Source organism: Stenella coeruleoalba (genome assembly GCF_951394435.1).
Source record: "Stenella coeruleoalba genome assembly, chromosome: 15".
NCBI lineage: Eukaryota > Metazoa > Chordata > Mammalia > Artiodactyla > Delphinidae > Stenella > Stenella coeruleoalba.
In genome coordinates, this window is record NC_137161.1 from 70,658,544 (window position 1) to 70,676,522 (window position 17,979).

The 17,979-nt window shown below is 51.9% G+C and overlaps 1 protein-coding gene across 7 annotated transcripts in view; it reads left to right on the forward strand.

Moving 5' to 3' along the window:
- The first annotated feature begins 4,076 nt into the window (after positions 1–4,076).
- IL4R (interleukin 4 receptor) overlaps positions 4,077–17,979 on the forward strand; it is a 38,299-nt gene continuing 24,396 nt past the window's right edge. For 2 of the 7 annotated variants that reach the window (XM_079945333.1, XM_079945337.1), the window contains exons 1-2: positions 6,414–9,409; positions 16,771–16,964. The gene's annotated coding sequence lies outside the window, so the exon portion shown is untranslated. Of the gene's footprint in view, positions 4,488–6,413; positions 9,410–16,770; positions 16,965–17,979 lie in introns of those variants that run through there. The other 5 variants (XM_079945335.1, XM_079945338.1, XM_079945334.1 and 2 more) reach the window with 4 other exon arrangements.

Here is a 17,979-nt window from a genome sequence, read left to right on the forward strand (position 1 = left end):
ATGTCAGGGCTCCCATGTCTGGAAAATTCTTTTCACCTTACAAGAATTCCAGATATTGGCCCTTGCTGGAGTTGCTTCCGTAGCCCGCAGACATAAGGACTCCCGCACTGCGGTTGTCTCGGCCTTCCCTCCTGGCGGCAGGATGGTCTGTGTTCACAGCCGCGAGACCCCTTCTATCAGGAATACTAACATTGCCCCGGAAGCACTCCCCCACATACAGACTTCCATGTGTGTTTAGTTGGCAGAACTGGGTCACTCAGCCACCCATAGGACAAGGGAGGCTAGGAAAGCTGGAACGGGACTGTCATGATTGGCTGAAACAAATCATGATCCATTGCCTCAGGGAGGGTACATCGCTGCCCTGAAGAAGCCTGGGTTCCGTTGGCAAGCAAGAACGTGAGAGGTGAGTATTGTAGGTCTGCAGCAGTTCAAGGTACAATGGCTGCAAAACAAACTATCCCCAAACTTTGTGGCATCTATTTAGCTCATGAATCTGCAACCTGGCCGGGCTCAGTGGGGACAGTTTGTCTCTGTGCTACTTGGCATCAGATTGAAACAGTAGCAACATTCATTTTGCTGGTGACTTTGCAATTTGGTCAGGGTTCAGTGGGCTCGGCTCATGTCTGTTCCTCTTGGTGTCAGCTGGGATGGCTAAGGAATGGGAGCTGGAAACATGTGAGGGCTCGCTTGCTCACATCTGGGCCTGGGCTGGGAAGTCCCGTACAGCTGGGATTCCTCCGGCCTTTCTCTCTGTCTCTCTGTGTTCTCTCCATGTTCTCTCTCCAGGACTGTGGCTTCAGGGTAGCTGGACTTCTCACATGTCAGCTCAAGGATCCCAAGTGTGAGCTGAGAGAGAGAGAGAGAGAAAGAGACAGAGACAGACAGACAGGCAGACAACAGAAAGAAAGAAAGAAAAGAAAGAGAGAGGGAGGAGGGAGGGAGGGAGGAAGGAAGGAAGGAAGGGATTCTATACATAGACCTTCTACCTTTCACAAAAAATAATGCAAAATGGATCATAAACCTGAATGTACAGTGCAAAACTATAAAACTTCTAGAAGATGACATAGAAGAAAATCTAGGATGTGGGTTTGGCAATAAGTTTTTAGATAACAACACCAAGAGCGTGATCCACGAATGAAAAAACTTAATAAGTTGACTTTCATTTTTTAATAAGTTGACTTTCATTTAAAGTCAAAAATTCCACTTTACAAAAAACTCTGTTAAGAGAATGAAAAGATAAGCCAAAGCTTGGAGAAAATCTTTGCAAAACACATGTCCAATAAAGGACTTGTATCCAAAATATACAAAGAATTTTTAAAAACTCAACTCTAAGAAAACAAACAACCCTATTTAAAAATGGGCAAAAGATCTTGACAGATGAAAAAGAAGATACACAGATGGCAGATAAGCTTATGAAAATATGCTCAACATAATACATCTTTAAGGAACTTGTAGATGAAAACAACCATGAGCTACCATTACACGTCTACTACACTGGCTAAGATCCCCAAAACTGACAACACCGAATGCTGGCAGGAACGCAGAGCAACAGGAACTCTCATTCGCTGCTGGCGGAAATGCGAAATGGCACAGCCATTTTGGAAGAGTTGGGCAGCTCCTTACAAAACTAAATGTATTCTTACCATATGATCTTAGCAATCACACTCGGTATTTACCCAAAGGAGTTGAAAACGTGTCCACATAAAAACCTGCACACAAGTGTTTATAGCAGCTTTATTCATACTTGTCAAAAGCTGAAAGCAGTCAAGGAGTCCTTCTGTAGGTGAATGGCTAAATAAGGAGTGGTCCATCCAGACCATGGAATATTATTCAGTGCTAAAAAGAAATGAGGTAGCAAGCCATGAAAAGACATGGGGGGACCTTAAATGCATATTACTAAGTGAAAGAAGCCAGTCTTAAGAGGCTATATACGGTCAGATTCCAACTATATGGCATCCTGGAGAAAGCAAAACTATAGGGACAGTAAAAAGATCAGTGGCTTCCAAGGTTCATGGAGAGGAGGAGGTGAAGCCTAGGGGATTTTCAGGAAGGTGAAACTCTTCTTTATGTTGCTGTCCTGGTGGATAGATGTCATTATGCATTTGTCAAAACCCACAGAACAGCTCAGAAGAAAGCGAGCTTTAACCTTAATGTAAAGAGCAGACTTCAGTTAATAATAATGTATGAATACCGGTTCACTAACTGTTACAAATGTACTGCATGAATGCAAGACGTTACTAATAGGGGAAATTATGCACAGGGGAGGGGGTACTATAAGAGCTCTCTGTACTAACAATTTTTCTGTAAAATCTACAACTGTTCTACAATTAAAAAAAACAATTTAAACCTGAAAGACAGGATTAAAAACAAGTAATGTAATGTGAGCTAAGCTCGTATTGAGGCCGAACTTGGCAACCGCCTGTGTTGAGGGCCTGAGTTGTTACTGCTTTGGGGCCTCCAACTCCCCCTCCAAGGCCTGACACAGAGCAGCCACTGACAAAGTTTGGACAGCTCAGGCAGGCATCCAAATAGTGCAGCTATATGCGAGAGGGCAAACTTTACATGTATTATCCTTCTAAGGCTTCAGGACGATGCCTTATTTTCGTTAACTCTTTTTTTTTTTTTTTTTGGCTGCGTCGGGTCGTTAATGCTTTACATTGACATAATTTCAGACTTACAAAAAAGTGGCAAGTACAAAGAACTCCCATATTCCCTTTCTCCAGATTTCCCAAATGTCTTCACATCCAACCACATCTGCCCCATCCTTTCCTGTCTTTTCAGTGCTGTTTTTACCCCCCATTTCACAACCAAGCAAACAGGTGGAGGAAGCAGGCTCTGAATTGGCTTCTCATCTTCCTTCTGATCAGAACAACAGCGAACATCTATTGAGCGCCTACTATGTGCCAGGCGTTGCTCCAAGAACTTTTCATGCATCTCATCACATGTATTTCAGACCCTATGAGGTGGGGCCTGTGATCACCCCCACTTTGCAGATGTGGGGGCTGAGGCACAGTGCACGAGCCACTTCACCCAGAGTCCGACAGTAAGCAGTGGGGTTCGTACGCAGACGCAGACGCAGTCGGTCTGGTGGAAGCGAGGGAAGAGTGAAGAATGACTTAAAGATGCAGAAAACAGGGTGGGAGCCCAGTTCGGGAGGCCAGGAGGGCAGACAGCCCAGACCACACATTCCCAAAGTGAGACTTCCACTGTCTCCAGATAAAAGTTGGCACAAACTCAGAGACACAAAGACGGGGCAAAAGAAGATTTCATGTTTAGGAGGGGACCCCAGCACTATCCAGCCTGGGTCTGCACACCTCCTACCTGACCTTCTTCCCCTCTCCCCTCCTCAAGGCTCTCCAGCCAACCTGGCCTTCAGGCAATTCCTCCAACATGATAAATTGGTTCCCACCCCAGGGCCTTTGCACTTGCTGTTCTCACTTTCTAAACTAGTCTTGCCCCCATCCCCCTCAGGCTAGAAGCTCAAACGTCTCCTCCTCCAGGAGGAGATAAGTCTCTCTCTGTTTTACTCTCTTCTTGGTATCTCTTGTTACCTGAAATACTTTGTTCATTTACTGTTTTTCCCTACCTTCTGGGCTCCAATAGGGCTTTTACGGTGTGCAGTGATTAGTGGTCCATGGAGCGTGGGTTGGAATCCCACACCGGCTGCATGATTCTGAGCAAGTTTCCCCATCTGTAAACTGGGGGACAGTAGTATAGCTCCCTCACAGGGTAGCTGTCAGTTAATATATGCATGGCCTTAGAAAGGGGTCTGCCAGATGGTACTAACTGTTGATTGAAGAGTTGTTTCACAATCTACATTTTTTTTTTTTTTTTTTTTACAATCTACATTTTGATAGAGCCCGGCATATCGAAGGCGCTCAGAAAACGTTTGCTGAAGAGAAGAACACACGTCCGCATCCAGCAGAAGTTGGGCTGTCGGGGAAGAGTAGCAGGATTAAAGATGCCCAGCCCCCCAACCCTTAACGGACCTGCCCCCTGTGCCTAGAGAGGCAGAGAGGGGTCTCAGCAGGACAGGCAGGGGCAGGGGCGGTGGGACCGGCTGGTGCCAAATCCGGAGGCTCCACCCGGAGCTGGGATTTTATTCTGAGAGCTAGGGGAAGCCCTGCGGAGTTCTCCCCGCTGGGGTGTGACCTCCAGTGGCCTTGGGGCCCGGGCGCTGGGATCGCCTCCGGGAGAGATAGGCAGCTCCTTGGACTGCGGGGACGGAGGGGACCGGGACAGGGACTCAGCTGTGACCGTCGGCGCCCCTGCCGGGAGGGCGACCCGAGGAGCGCGGAGTGAGCGGGGCGGTGAGGGGCGGCGCAGGCCAATGGGCGGGGAGCGGGGCGGGGCGCAGGAAGCTGGGCGGGCTTGGCAGGCGGCCTAGGAAAGCCCCGCCCGACGCAGCCAAGGCTGGGACGGCCGCCCGGGGTGTCTCCCACTTCCCGCTCCGGCGCTGGAGCGGCGACTGGGCCAGGAGCACACAGGTAGGACCCGGGGCCCGCGCACGGGTGGGAGGCTGGGGGATCGGCCCGGGCACGCGGCGGCGGTCCACAGAGCGCTGGGCCGCCGGCGGGACGCCAGGCGGCGGGGACCCCGGGATTTCCCGATCCCCAGTGGGGATTGCTCACCTGCCGGCTCCTCTTCGCGCGAGGGGCAGCGGAGCCTCCGTGCGTTCCGCCCAGCGCACCTGAAGCGGGGCTGGGGAGGTTAGGGCTGATGCTCAGACACCCGCACGCCCCAAACTCGTCCCGTCCCCGACACGTCAGAGGGGCGGCCCCTTGAAGGGGCTTGGGAACGTCGTGAGCGTGGGGGGAGGCAGGTCTTGGGCCACCAACCTCCCCCGTCTTCTCTGGGCAGTCACTCCCAACCCCGCGCACGGGAGGTCGGTGAGGATTTGGATAGAGGAATCTGGTGAAACAAGGCCTTTTCGACCTCTGCTGTCCTTATTTGAGTATTGGATGGGCCCAATAATAGCGATCATTTGCTGGGATTTATGTTGTACGGGCCTGCCCTGAGCACTGAAAGTATTCTGAGTTAAAGTTCAAAATAACCTTTCTGGTCGCTGCTTTGTGTTTATTGTGGCCATTTTGCAGATGAGAACTGCCGAGGCACAGGCAGCTTACATGACTTGCCCAAGGTGATGCCCACAAAAAAAGTGCAGAGCAGGATTCCAACGCACTCATTCTGGCACCAGAGCCCACTGCCCTCCATATGTCAACATTTGTCAAACTACCCCGGAAACAAATTCTCCAGGGGATTCGCTTAAGGTGCAGTTTCTCAGGCTCTTTTTGGTGAGATTCAGATTCAGTAAACCCAGGAATCTAGATTCCTCTTCTCCTTCCTCTCCTTCTCCTTCTTCTTCTTCTCTTGAACAAAATCTATGTTTCTTGTAATCAGGACAGTCTGGGGACCAGCAAACGGTGCCTGCTGCTGGGATTCATACATCACCCCCAGGCCAGCACTTACCCTGCCTGAATCCCAGCCTTTGCCCTCTGCGGCGAGGTAGGACCCCCGCCCCCCTGCAACTCCTCCCCTATGGGCGGCCTTTTAGGATCACCAGGCATTTGCTGGGACAGCAGTGCCTTTATTAAAATCCTTAAGTCCAGTGGGAAAACTGAGGCTCAGGTTTACTTTTGTCCAGGTTTCCCCCACAGTCAGGGGTTTCCAGAGTCCTACAAAGGCCACTTGAACTCAGCTAGCCCCACCCTGAGTACAGATGAGGTTGCTGAGGTATACAAAGAGGGGTGACCTACCCCAGCCATTCATTCACTCATTAGCACTCACTAGGTACTGCTTGAGTGCTGTTCAGGGCACTGGTGTTTGCCCTCAAGGAGCTCCCTCTCGGGGGGGCGGTTGGGGAGAGCTATGAGGAAGGGAGGAAGCACAGGTAGGGGGTGATCAACCTTCATGGGTCAGTGGGACGGACTTCATGGAGCAGGGACCTCTGAGCCAGCCCTGGGAGAGGAGGAGAAGAGCTTGGTAGGTGTAGAATGAGAGGGAACAGCATGCTGAACAGTGGGAACAGCATGGATAAAGGCTAGGAGGTCGTTCAGGGAGCGGGGGGAAAAGCCAGTGCTGGATGGAAAGGTGGGGAGTGTTGTGAAAGGCCTTGAATGCCATGCCGAGGAGTGTAGGCCAGTGTATTTTACCTTTGCCTGAACCATAAGAATCACGATACAGATTCCTGGGCCCCACCGTGGACCTCTGGAGCTAAATCTAGAGGGAGGCTGGGGGAAGGCCGCAGGGAGGGAAAACCACTAACCAGTCACGCTGGTTACAATACACCCAGTTACCAGCAGGTCTGGGATGACCTGAGGTTTTCCAAATTCTGGACAGTGACTGAGTAACTGATGTGTTTTGTACAGCAAAGCCCAGGGTTGCAGAAAGCCGAGGGAGGGGCAGGAATGCTGTCCCCGAAGGCATTCACAATTTCCTGCTGTTCAGATTCAGAAGAGGAGCTGAAATGAAGTATCAAGGAAATGAGAAGAGAGACCCTTTCCCGGACCCCCTTCTCTCTACCCCCCTACCCCCCATCCCTACCCCCCGGATGGAGGAGAGAGTTTGGGATCAAATGTCCACTGCCCTTGATGGCAGCTGGGAGTGGGGCAGGGACAGAGGTCCCCTGGGTGCTTCGTTTCCTCACGTTTGTAAAATTGAGCTTCTGTGAGTGCTAATGACATCATGTTTTATAAGCTCCTTAGCACAGTTTCCAACACAACACATCCACAGTCAGTATCCATGTCTGTTGTTAGCTGTCGAGAAATATAGCTTGGAGGTTAAGAGCATGGACTCTGGGGCCAGATCGCACAGGTTCAATGCTGGCTTTGCCACTTCTCAAGACTTCAGTTTCCCCATCTGTGAAATTATAGTGTCTACTTTATACCATTTGTAGTGATGATGAACTGAATTCATAAGTGCCAAGCATACAGAACAGCGCCCAGTGTGAAGCAAGCACTATATATTTGTTAAGTAAATAAATGCACCCCATTGGATGGCATTTAATCTGCCCATTTTGCAGGTGAGGAAACCAAGACTCAGAGATGTGTGCGGCGGCCTTGCCTAAGGTCGTACATCTAAGAGCACATCTAAGAGTGACAGATGGAGGGATTCAAACCTGCTTTCCTTCCCAACCTCTGTCCTTTCCCACTGTGCCACTTTGCTGGGGTGGCCGAGAGGGACACCTTTTGGAGCAGTCCTCAGGACCGTGGAGACATACCAGTCTTGTTTGACCAGATTTCCCTTGGCTCGGCTAGAAGAGAGGCCGACGCTTGCCTAGATGTTGTACGAATTTGCCCTTGCAAGAATGTGGATGGGAGAACCCCAGTGGAGGATGAGAGACCTAGAGAGACCAGGGGACCCTGCATCTGATGGGCCGTAACCCCTGTTGCTTTGCTTCCAGCCAAGTCATTCTGCTTCTCTGACCCTGAGGCAGAGAAAAGGCTTGAAGACAGGGGCCCCAGGTTCAAATGTCAGCTTGCTGTTCTTCCTATCTGTGGGATCTGGAGGAAGTTGCTTAACCTCTCTGAGCCTCAGTTTGCTTGTCAGTAAAATGGGTGTTTGTAGGGGGAGGGGGCGGTATTCGTGAGATGATTTTTGGAGATACCTTGCCCACAGCCCCGTGATTGCTATTTCTCTCCCCAATCAGGACAGAGTCACTTCTTCACATCCAGCGCCTGGCTTCCTCATTCATTTCTTCTTCGGATATTTATTGGGTACTTGTGTGCCAGGCAAGGTGCCAGGTGCTACTGATAGAGCACTGGACAAAGTCCTTGCTCTCCTGGAGTTCGACTTCTAGTTCTGAAAACAGGCAGTACACAAACAAACATACACAGATCTATACTCCTTATCTAACATTGGAAATCCACAAGCTCTGGAAACCGGAAGCGTTCTCATCACTCGGGTGGAAGCAAGACCTGACATGAGCTAAATGCGAGGCTCTTTGGAGGCTTTACTTTCTCCCCTTGGTGTGAAGACTCGTGTGTCTCGCTGCAGAGATGTTCATGTGACTGGTCACAGTGTGCTCCTTGGGCCCCATGGCGGGCAGGGGTGGTTTTGATGGGTGGTATTTTATACAAGATGACCTTTCTCTAATCTGAGTAATTCTGAATTCGGAAACACACCTGGCCCCCAGGATCTCACCCAGGATGACAGGCACCTGCAGTATCGTGTCACATAGTGACAGTGCTTGGAAGCAGTGTGGGGGTGGAGTCGGGGGAGCCTCTCTGAGGAGGGACATTTAGAAGGACAAGGGGCAGAGACCCTGGAGGAGCGGGCCAGGTGGAGGGAACCAGAGAGGATGCTAGAAAAGGTCTCGTCCGCCCGACCGGCCCCATTTCCGGGCCTGCTGCTTGCCCCCGCTCTGCGTGCACAGTTCTGTCTAAATGCACACATCTTCGCCTTTCCAAGAAGTGGTGATGCCTCTGAGGTTTCGGGTTTGCCTCCGACTGACTCATTTTCATTCTTGGGGCCCCCTTGGGACTCCTCATCTTCTCGACGTCACTTAAGAAATCCAAGTCTTCACCAAAGCAGGCCTGGGAGCTGCGACTGTCTGGGGATGCTCACCGTCTGGGCTGGCATCTGAGTCCCCCCTCCCCCTCCCTCCAGAGAGAGAGGGAGGAGGGGGGTCCGGGTGAGGGGAAGAGAAGCTTGGCCCTCGAGGGTTTGGTGGGACGGCTTTCCTGAGAGGGAGGAGGTGTTCTAAGCAACAGGACTGTGAAGGGACTAACAGCCTCCGGCCTGCAGAGCCAGTTTGCGAAGCTGAAAGTGACAGGCGCGCACATGTCTTGAGTGCCAGCGTGGGGGTCGCTGCTTATACTCAACTCAGCAAGCTTGCTGGGGCTGGGGACACAGCAGTGACTGATGCAGCAACAAGGGCCCTCATGGAGCTGACCATCTAGTGGTGGAGGTGACTTTTTTGTGTTTTTTGTGTTTGTTTTTGTGGTACGCGGGCCTCTCACTGTTGTGGCCTCTCCCGTTGCGGAGCACAGGCTCCGGACGCGCAGGCTCAGTGGCCATGGCTCTGCGGCATGTGGGATCTTCCCGGACCTGGGCACGAACCCGTGTCCCCTGCATCGGCAGGCGGACTCTCAACCACTGCGCCACCAGGGAAGCCCTGGAGGTGACTTTTGAGCTAAGACCTGACATAGACACGTGGATATCTGGGGAAAGAGTGATCCCAGCAGAAGGAACAGCAAGTGCAAAGGCCCTGAGGAAGTTGATGTGGTTGGCTGGAGTTGAAGCAAGTTGAAGAGGCCTGGGGAGAGAGGTCAGGCAGGCCAATAGCAGCCAGAGGCCTGCATTGTCTCACTCAACTTGTACAGTAACTCTACGAGGTAGGAACTGCTCACCTCCCATCGATCTGCCCAGCAGCCCTGTGCACATGGTCAGGCCAGGACCGACGTCACAGGTGATCCAATCATTGCCCAGATCATTCTACAGATTATTTTACTGATGAGCATCTTCCCAGCATGGCAGACACCCTAAAGCAGAGGGGACGTGGTGGGGCTGAGGGTCGTGGAGGCAGGTAGATGCGTCGGTGCCTCCCCAGTTCCCTGGGGAGGAAACTGAGGCTCAGGGAAGAGACTTACTCGGTGATACAACTTGGAAGGGGCAGAATCTGGATTCAAATCCAGGGCTGGAAGCCTATGCATTTAACTACTATTCTGAGCCATCCAGCCCAAGGAGCAGAGTTTAAGAGAAGTAGGTTTCTAGGTTAGAAATAAGGGAGCACAGTCACCAAGAGCTGTTTTGGTGAACTGCGGAAGGCCTGAGGGTTTCCTGAAGCAGCCAAGAGAGTGTTTTGTCTTTTTAAGAGGAACTTCTCCAGAGAGGAGGGACGCCAGATCTCTGCGGGGGCAGCCCTCCAAGCCCGCAGACTCTCAGCTTCCCAACAGTCTTGCTTATGGGGAGTAGGCCTTCTAGAAACCAGATTCTACTGTTGGACAGCTCTAACTGGGAGAATATCTTTCCTGGGATTTAGCCAAATTAGCTTTCCAGGAACTTTTGCTTTCTGGCTTTGCTTCTACCCCTTGGAGGTAGTAAGCATCCTCTTCCATCCCAGCGCAGTGATTCTCTTATTCAGATGACACAGCCATAATTCATTCAGTCATTCTTCCTCTTCAGTCTGGCTTTGGGCATGATCTAATTGGTCAGAGTCCCACATAGAAACCATTGCCTCCCCCAAAGCCTGCCCAGTCAGAGAGGAGGGAGACTCTCACCTCCTTCGATCTGGAGCCCATACCTCTGTTGATACCACCTGCAATCATACTCTGTAGTGGCCACACCCCAGTTGGGGCTGCTATTGAACTTGTCAGCTAAACCCTCCAGTTCTCTCCTCTACACGAGCTGCTGTCAGTTAAGGTTTCTTCCATTCTGAGGTTCCTTGTTTGAGGCTAACAGTCGTTCTCAGTCTTTCTTGTTTTCTAATAAATCAACTGCAGGCTATAATTTTTTCTCTGAGTACTGCTATGGCTTCATTCCACAGGTCTCGTTACACAGTGTCATTCACTGCTAACTATTAGAGTTTATAATTTCCCTTTTGATTAAAAGTGTTATGTGTGTTATAATTTTTTTAAGGTAGATGGAATATTTTAAGTTATCTTTTGATTGTTGATTTCTGAATGTATTGCATAATGGTCAATATTTGTAGATCCTATGATATCAGTGATGGAGAATTTGTCGAGATCGTCTTTGTAGGATTTTCTGGTCCATTTTTTTTCTGTTTGTTCCTCTTGCATTTGAAAGGACGTGTGTTTTTGTTGGGTTAAAGTTCTAGAAATATATTTTGTTCACGCTTACTAATTATATCGTTTATATTTTCTCTGTTTTTATGTAGTTTTCTCTACCTGATATATCTCCCACTATGATAGAGGATCTGTTCATTTTTCTCTGGCCTCCTCTCAGTTTTTTGCTTCGTTTTTGTAGGTATGTTGTTAGGTGCTTATAAACAATATACGATACGAGTAGAAGAGGGCTCATGATTTTCATACCTTCTTGGTGAGCTGCTCCTTTTATCAGTATAAAACAGCTACCTTTCTTGTAATACTTTGATGCCTTAAAATCCATTTTATTCAGTATTAATATCGTATACCTGTTATCTTTATTTGCATTTTTCCTGACTAACTTTCCAATTCTTTATTTTCTTTTCTTCCCCTCTAACGTCCAAGGACTTTTCTTTGACCCCAGTCTGGTAGCTGCATGAGTTTAAAAAAAAAACAAAAAAGAAACTTGCATTTTAGTCTCAGCTCTGCAACCCACTTGCTCAGTGATCTTGGGCAAGTCATTTTCCCTCTTTGGGCCTCAATTTCCTAAACCGTGACATGGGGATATGACTCGCTTTGCCCCTCTTTAGGGTTTTTGTGAAAATAACAACACATAGTGAATATGAAAGGCATTGTAAACATCCCTGTACTCATACTAGTCGTTGGGTGTAAACACTGGCCGGCATTCTAGGCAGTGAGAATGGCATGTACAAAGGCCTGGAGGAGGGAACACATCCACAATGAGGCAGCCAACGACTTCAGTTTCGCCATCATTGGCTGGCTGCCTTTGCGTTCGCAAGGAGACGTGCATGAGACACAGTCCCTGGCCTGGAGGACTTTCAGTCTGGAAATGGAGCAATATGATGCGCACGGCTCACTCTTTATGAGAATGGAAATGATGTTTGGACAGAGGGACAGGCAGAGCTGGGAGGTGGGGGGAGGAAAGAGTAGCGTTTGATCAGACATCCTGAGAGGGTGGCGTAGGAGGAGGGCACTGAGAGGCAGAGGAAACAGCCCAAGGGAAGTGGGGAGTCTGTGGCTCATATGGGGAGGGTGGGGCAGGGCTGGGGGGGTGTAAGGACTGCTCTTTGATCCCCTCGTCCGCACCCCCTGAGGAGGAAAGCAATGGGGCTTTTGCAAAATTCTGGAACTCCTCACTGACAAATGATACTGCTCGGCCATAGGAGGGCAGGCGGTGATGGCGTGTCTCCAGCCTTGCTCCCTCTCATCACCATAACAACCGCATCCCACGGGGACAGAAGGAAGGAACGTTTGGGAGTGCCAGAGCTTAGGGAGCTTAGGGAAGGTGCGGGGGAGGGGTCTCACCTGTTGCTTCTTTCCTCTCATTGGGGGTCTTCTGGTGTCTCAGGACACCCACTCACCCAGGAGGACATCACCTGGTGGTTGTAAGCCACAGAGGGACCACAAATGTGGGGTGTGGTTTTTAAAAATTGAGCATTTAAAAACCAGGGTAATATACATACAAATCTGGGTTTCTAGCTTCTTGTGAAAAATCGAGCACCCTAGTGACCCCTAGGTCTTCATTTACATGGTGCAAAGCAGAGTGGCGGGTACCTGTTAGGACTGGACATGTGCTCGCCACCTGCCCCCTCTCTACTCACTGAGGTCATGCATCTGCATTCTCTTAGATATTTGGTTGACGTTGGGGGAGATGACCCTCCGTGGCCGTGAGAGGTGGCTGGGAGCTGGGAACTGCCCCCGGAGGGAGTGAGCGCCCCATTGCTGGAAGCAGGCAACTAGAGGGTTGATGGCCCCATGGCAAAGGCCTAGGGGAACTTGAAGTGTTAGCTGACTTGGACTCCGGGGTCTTTGGGGATCCACCAGCTCTGAGAACTGGCTGTTCTGAGACCTTCGATGACAAACTCCAGTAGCCTTGTGCACCCTCTGCTCTATTCCCTTCCCTCTCACCCATCGTATTTTTCTTTTTCTTTTTATTGCAATGTGCATGCAGACAAGTGCCCGGCTTCAAAAAGTAAACACAAGCGTGTATAACCTGATCAGGAAACAAAGCGTGACTCACCCCCCAGAAGATTCTCTCCCGCCCCACCCTCCCCAGGACACTTTCCTGACCACTAACCCCAAGATTGGTTTGTGTCCTTTTGGACTTCATATAAATGGAATGAGTATTGCCCTTTCAAGCCCAGCTTCCTATACTCAGCTTGTACTCTGAGACCCTTCTGTGCTGTCATGGCAGCTGTCATGTACTCAGGGTCTGTACTTGGCGTTTGGAGACGAGCTTTTGCTGCCTGCTCCATCAGCACTGCCCTAAGCCTCTTCTACCCAGCTATGCCAGCCATGGTCTCTTTGCCTCCCCTCAACCGCCCCAGGAGGCAAGTGGTTCAGCTCTCATTTCACAGATAAGGAGACTGAGGCTCTGAGAGGACCACAGTGTGTCAAGGTCTCCCAGCCAGTCAGTGCAGAGTCCTTGTGCTTAGGCTCAGAGTTACGCTTCCGCATCTTAGATGCTCTGGGGTCCCTGCCCATGTGGGTGTCCCCACACATCTGCGTGTCCCTGACCGTGCCAAGAATGATAAAGGATGAGACAACAGAAAGAACTCGAGGGACAGCCCCATCCCAACCCCCGCCTGTCTGCAGACAGACCATGAACAGGGAGCTCTTATCTGTGCTGACTGCTTTGTGTTTGCCCAGGGACCAAAGTCCTGGTCCCTGTTGAGACATGCTCCCTGTGAGGACTGGGCAAACAGTGGTCGTGGTGGAGGCCAAGTTCTAGTTCATCACTTCCTGCCTCGTTACCTTGAGACTATTTCTGAATTCCCCTGAGCATCAATTTCCTCCTCTGTGCAGGTAATGTTTAACCACATCTTCCACACGGGGCTTGCTGGGAGGAGCAAACAGAGAGGTGTATAAAAGGAGTGAATTTACGGCTGCTTCCTCCATGCCAGGTGCTGTACTGTGACTCCAGAACCAAAAGATCTGGGTTCAATTCCCAGGCCCACCTCTTACTAGCTGTGCATCCTTAGGCAGGTTCCTGGACCTCTCTGGGCCTCAGTTTCCCCATGTCTACAAAGGGAATGATAATAATTGCACCTTCCATGTTCCTCAGTTGGGGAAGGGTGGAACCTATGGGCAGAAGGGCCCAGGGCATGGTCTCTAAAGACTCAAGGAATTGGGGGCAATCATGGTGACTTCTGGTGACCTCAGTAAGAAGGCGAACTGGGAGCCGTGACTGTCACTAAGACAGCCAAACTCTAATCAGCATCTTGGGGCCGGGACATCTTGTATCTGTGTATCAGGGCAATGAGCAGTAATCAGGGTAACGCCCCAATTACCAGCTCTCTGGAGATCAGCTCCCCCCTCCCCTCTTGGGGTGGCCAAGATCGGTGTGGTGCCTGCCTTGGGCTCAGAGGAGACTGAGCCAGAATTGGTCAGTGTTTATCCAGCAGTAAGAGGCAGAAAATGCCAGCTCTGGGAGCTGTATCCCTGCCTCCATCAGGGATGGCTGGCCAGGCCGCACTGCACACAGCCAGGGGGAGTGCGTGCATTTATTCTTCCATTCAGCAAATATCTATGGACCCCCCCCCCCCGCTACTGTGTGCCAGGCGCTGTGCTAGGCTGTAGGGCTATAGCAGTGAACAGGGTGGGCACAGCCTGTAGGAGCTGGTGTTCTCTGGGGGATTTGGACTGTGCACAGGACACATGCGTGTGTGACAGGCAGTGAGGAGTAAGTGCCAGGAAGAGAAATAAAGCAGAAGAAGGGCTTGCAGAGTGAAGGAGGCTGGCCGCTGGTCCTGAGCAGGTGACGTCTGCACTCAGGTCCTCAGGCGCAGCCTCCTCCCTGGGGGCACTGGTACCTTCTGAGGATGGGCGTGGCTTCCAGAATCCTAGATGGAGTCACCCGGCTGCCCCTCCCGTGGACATTTGGACTTAATGTGTCCGCAGCCAACGTGAGCGTCCACATTGCCATAAGGTGGCTGTTAGCACAGGATGCCAGCATGTCCCGGAGATGGTGCACCCCCTTGGGGCTCTGGCCCAGCCGAATCCCACGAAGGAGGTTCACGGTCTCCAGCCCCCTCCCTCCCCTCTCAGACAAGGCTGTGTCTCTCACTCTGCAAGCTCCCGCGGGCTTCAGCCACAGCTGATGACCTGCAAACCGGTCTCTAGCGTGAGCCTTCCTTCTGAGCTCCAGGCCGCTAGGACATACTGCCTCCTGGTTGCCTCTTGGGGCCCGTCGCCTACTTGGACTCACCAGGTCCACAGTATGGTGAAGTGCATGGTCTTCCGCAGCAAGACCATGCCTTTCCCGGCACCCGCCACTGTCCATCCGCCCGTGCTCCAGCCCAAGGCCACCTCCCTGCTCCCAGCTCCCAGCCACCAGTCATCACCAAGTTCTGCCACGTCTACCTCCCAAACAGAGCTAGAGCCTGGCTTCTCTTCTGCAGGTCGAGCGGCACCGCCTCTTCTGTCAGCTACTCCTGCACTCGTTCTCCACACGCAGGTCAGAGTGGGCTTTCTGGAAAGCAGCTCCTCTCCTGCCCAATAGCCTTCAGTGGCTCCCTACTGCCCTGAGGAAGGAGTCTGAATCGCTTACCACCCCTGGTAGACAGTGTTGTCTTCCGGCCCTTCTGACTGCACTGCTCTCATCCCCTATGACCCCTGCCCCTCACTGCAGCCAAGGGCCTGTCTTGTAGGATGGGAAATGGGCCGCGTCCTCCCTATCTTAGGATCCTTCAGAATCTGTAAAATGGGTTTAATAATTGTACTCATCTCATACGGGGTCTTAAAGCATCCTAGAACAGTACCTGGCATGAAGGAAGCACTGTATAAGTGTAAAAGTCAGAATAAAGTAAAGTACATAAGCTCATTTATTGAGTACCTGCTCTGTGCGGGGCACCGGCTAGGCTTTCTGCTTCCAGAAGATGGAGCACGTCCCCTGCCCTCACGGAGCCCACCATGCCTTCTGGGGGACATTCTTCCTCCCTCTCCACATGCCGCCGTCCCTCCCCTGGAGGATTCTTGTTCATTTACCTGCCCCCTGGCCCCCCACCAACGCTGTAGGACCAGGTGGCCCTTCCTCGCCCCTCCTCATGTCCTCAACAGCCTCTTGCGTATCTGGTGATGCCTGACCTCACGCTGGTCCTTCCCACAGCCCACTCCATCTTGGTGGGTGGCACCTGCATCCTTTCAGTGGCTCCGGCCGAAAGCTTCAGAGTCATTCTTGACCCCTACTTGTCCCCTTTTCTCTGACCCAGCCCCCGAACTCCATTCTGTCAGCAAAGCCTGTTGACTCTACCTTCACAGCAGATCTAGAATTTAACCTCTTCTTACCTCTTCTTCCCTACAACCCTGGTGCACCTGGCACCTGGTGCCTGGGCTAGTCCAGTGGCCTCCTCATGGGTCCCTGCGTCTGCCCTTGACCCCAGAGGCCGGAGGGAGCCTTTGAAGTCTCACCTCTGTGCCCCAAATCCTCCAGTAGCTTCTCTCCTCACTCAAATATTTGTTAAGGGAAAGAAGGAAAAAAGGCACGACTGAATGAATGAATGGCCTTTTCCACATCTGTCCTAGCTGGCACGCAGTAGGTGCTGAGAAAACACCTGCAGCAAGAATACATGGGGCCCCAGCGAGGGGGTGAGGACGCGAAGCACACAGTAGGCGCGGGGGGAGCCTGGTGGGCTCTTTGGCCGAGGTGTCTGGTTCTTGCTGCTGCCGCCCCTCCCCTCCACTCTCTGGGCTGGGGGTGGGGCAGGCAGGCAGAGCCCAGGCCATTTTGGGGCCCTGGCCGGACTTCCTCACTATCCTGGGTGGGGCTGGTGATGTGGCTTTCGCTTCTGGGAACCCTAGCTGGACGGCAGTTCTGGGAAGGCTGCTGACCCGTGGAGAAGTGTATCCCTACCCCCCCTGCCAGACCAGCTCAGCAGACGCTTCAGGCCAGCGTAAGATTGTGGAGTTTCAGGGGTCAGCGGCTCCAGAGGGAGGTCACCCGCAGCGCCTGCTGTCCCGGGCTTCCTATCCACATGCCTCTTGTCAGAGGACCGGCTGCATCCTGTCTGCTGATCCAGCCTCCCACCCCCTCCACGTCGGTTTGCAGCCAAGAGAGGGGAGAGGACCCGGAGGCCTGCACACCCCACTGGCTTCAGGAGGAGCCCCGCTGGGTCACTTCTGTGCCGCTGCTGGCTTCTGACATTTCAAGACTCGCCACTCATCTCCCCGCAAATAAAAAGAGTGAGTTAAGTGTGTTTCCCGGTCAGCAGGAGTGTTTTCCCACTCTGTCTGCTTCTGCTCTTTTCTTGGTCAGGCTTTCACCCACTCTGCTCCTTCCTCACTCCATGAACTTGGCTTTGTCACTTGCCCTCTGTAGGCCTCAAGTTTCCTCTTTGGCCAATCGGACTAATAACACCACATGCCAGGGCTGCAGGGACGACATTCTGAGAGGCAGTGGTGCGTGGATTCTAGAGTGAGATTGCCTGGGTTCAAATCCTGGCTCTGTGACCACAAACGAGTGCTCTGGCCTCTCCATGCCTTCATCTCCTCATCATTAAAATGAGGATTTTTTTTTTTTTTTTTTTTTTGCGGTACGCAGGCCTCTCACTGTTGTGGCCTCTCCCGTTGCAGAGCACAGGCTCCGGACGCGCAGGCCCAGTGGCCATGGCTCACGGGCCCAGCCGCTCCGCGGCATGTGGGGTCTTCCCGGGCCGGGGCACAAACCCGTGTCCCCTGCATCGTCAGGCGGACTCTCAACCACTGCGCCACCAGGGGAGCCCGGATTTTTTTTTTTTTTAATTATTTTTTTATTTTTGGCTGCGTTGGGTCTTCGTTGCTGCGCGCAGGCTTTCTCTAGTTGCGGTGAGTGGGGGCTACTCTTCGTTGCGGTGCACGGCCTTACCGTTGCGGTGGCTTCTCTTGTTGTGGAGCACGGGCTCTAGAGCGCAGGCTCAGTAGTTGTGGCGCACGGGCCGAGTTGCTCCGCAGCATGTGTGATCTTCCCGGGCCAGGGGCTCGGAACCCGTGTCCCCTGCATTGGCAGGCGGATTCTTAACCACTGTGCCACCAGGCAAGCCCTAAAATGGGGACTTTAATGGCATCTACTTCATAAAGTTGTGAGAACTAAATTGCTTAATATATTATAAGCACTTAGAACCACGCCTGGCACGTAATAAGTACTGTACATGAATGACAGTTATTAGGGGCAAAGGCTTGGTACGTACTCCATGTTTAAAAACAGATTATTGTATTCATT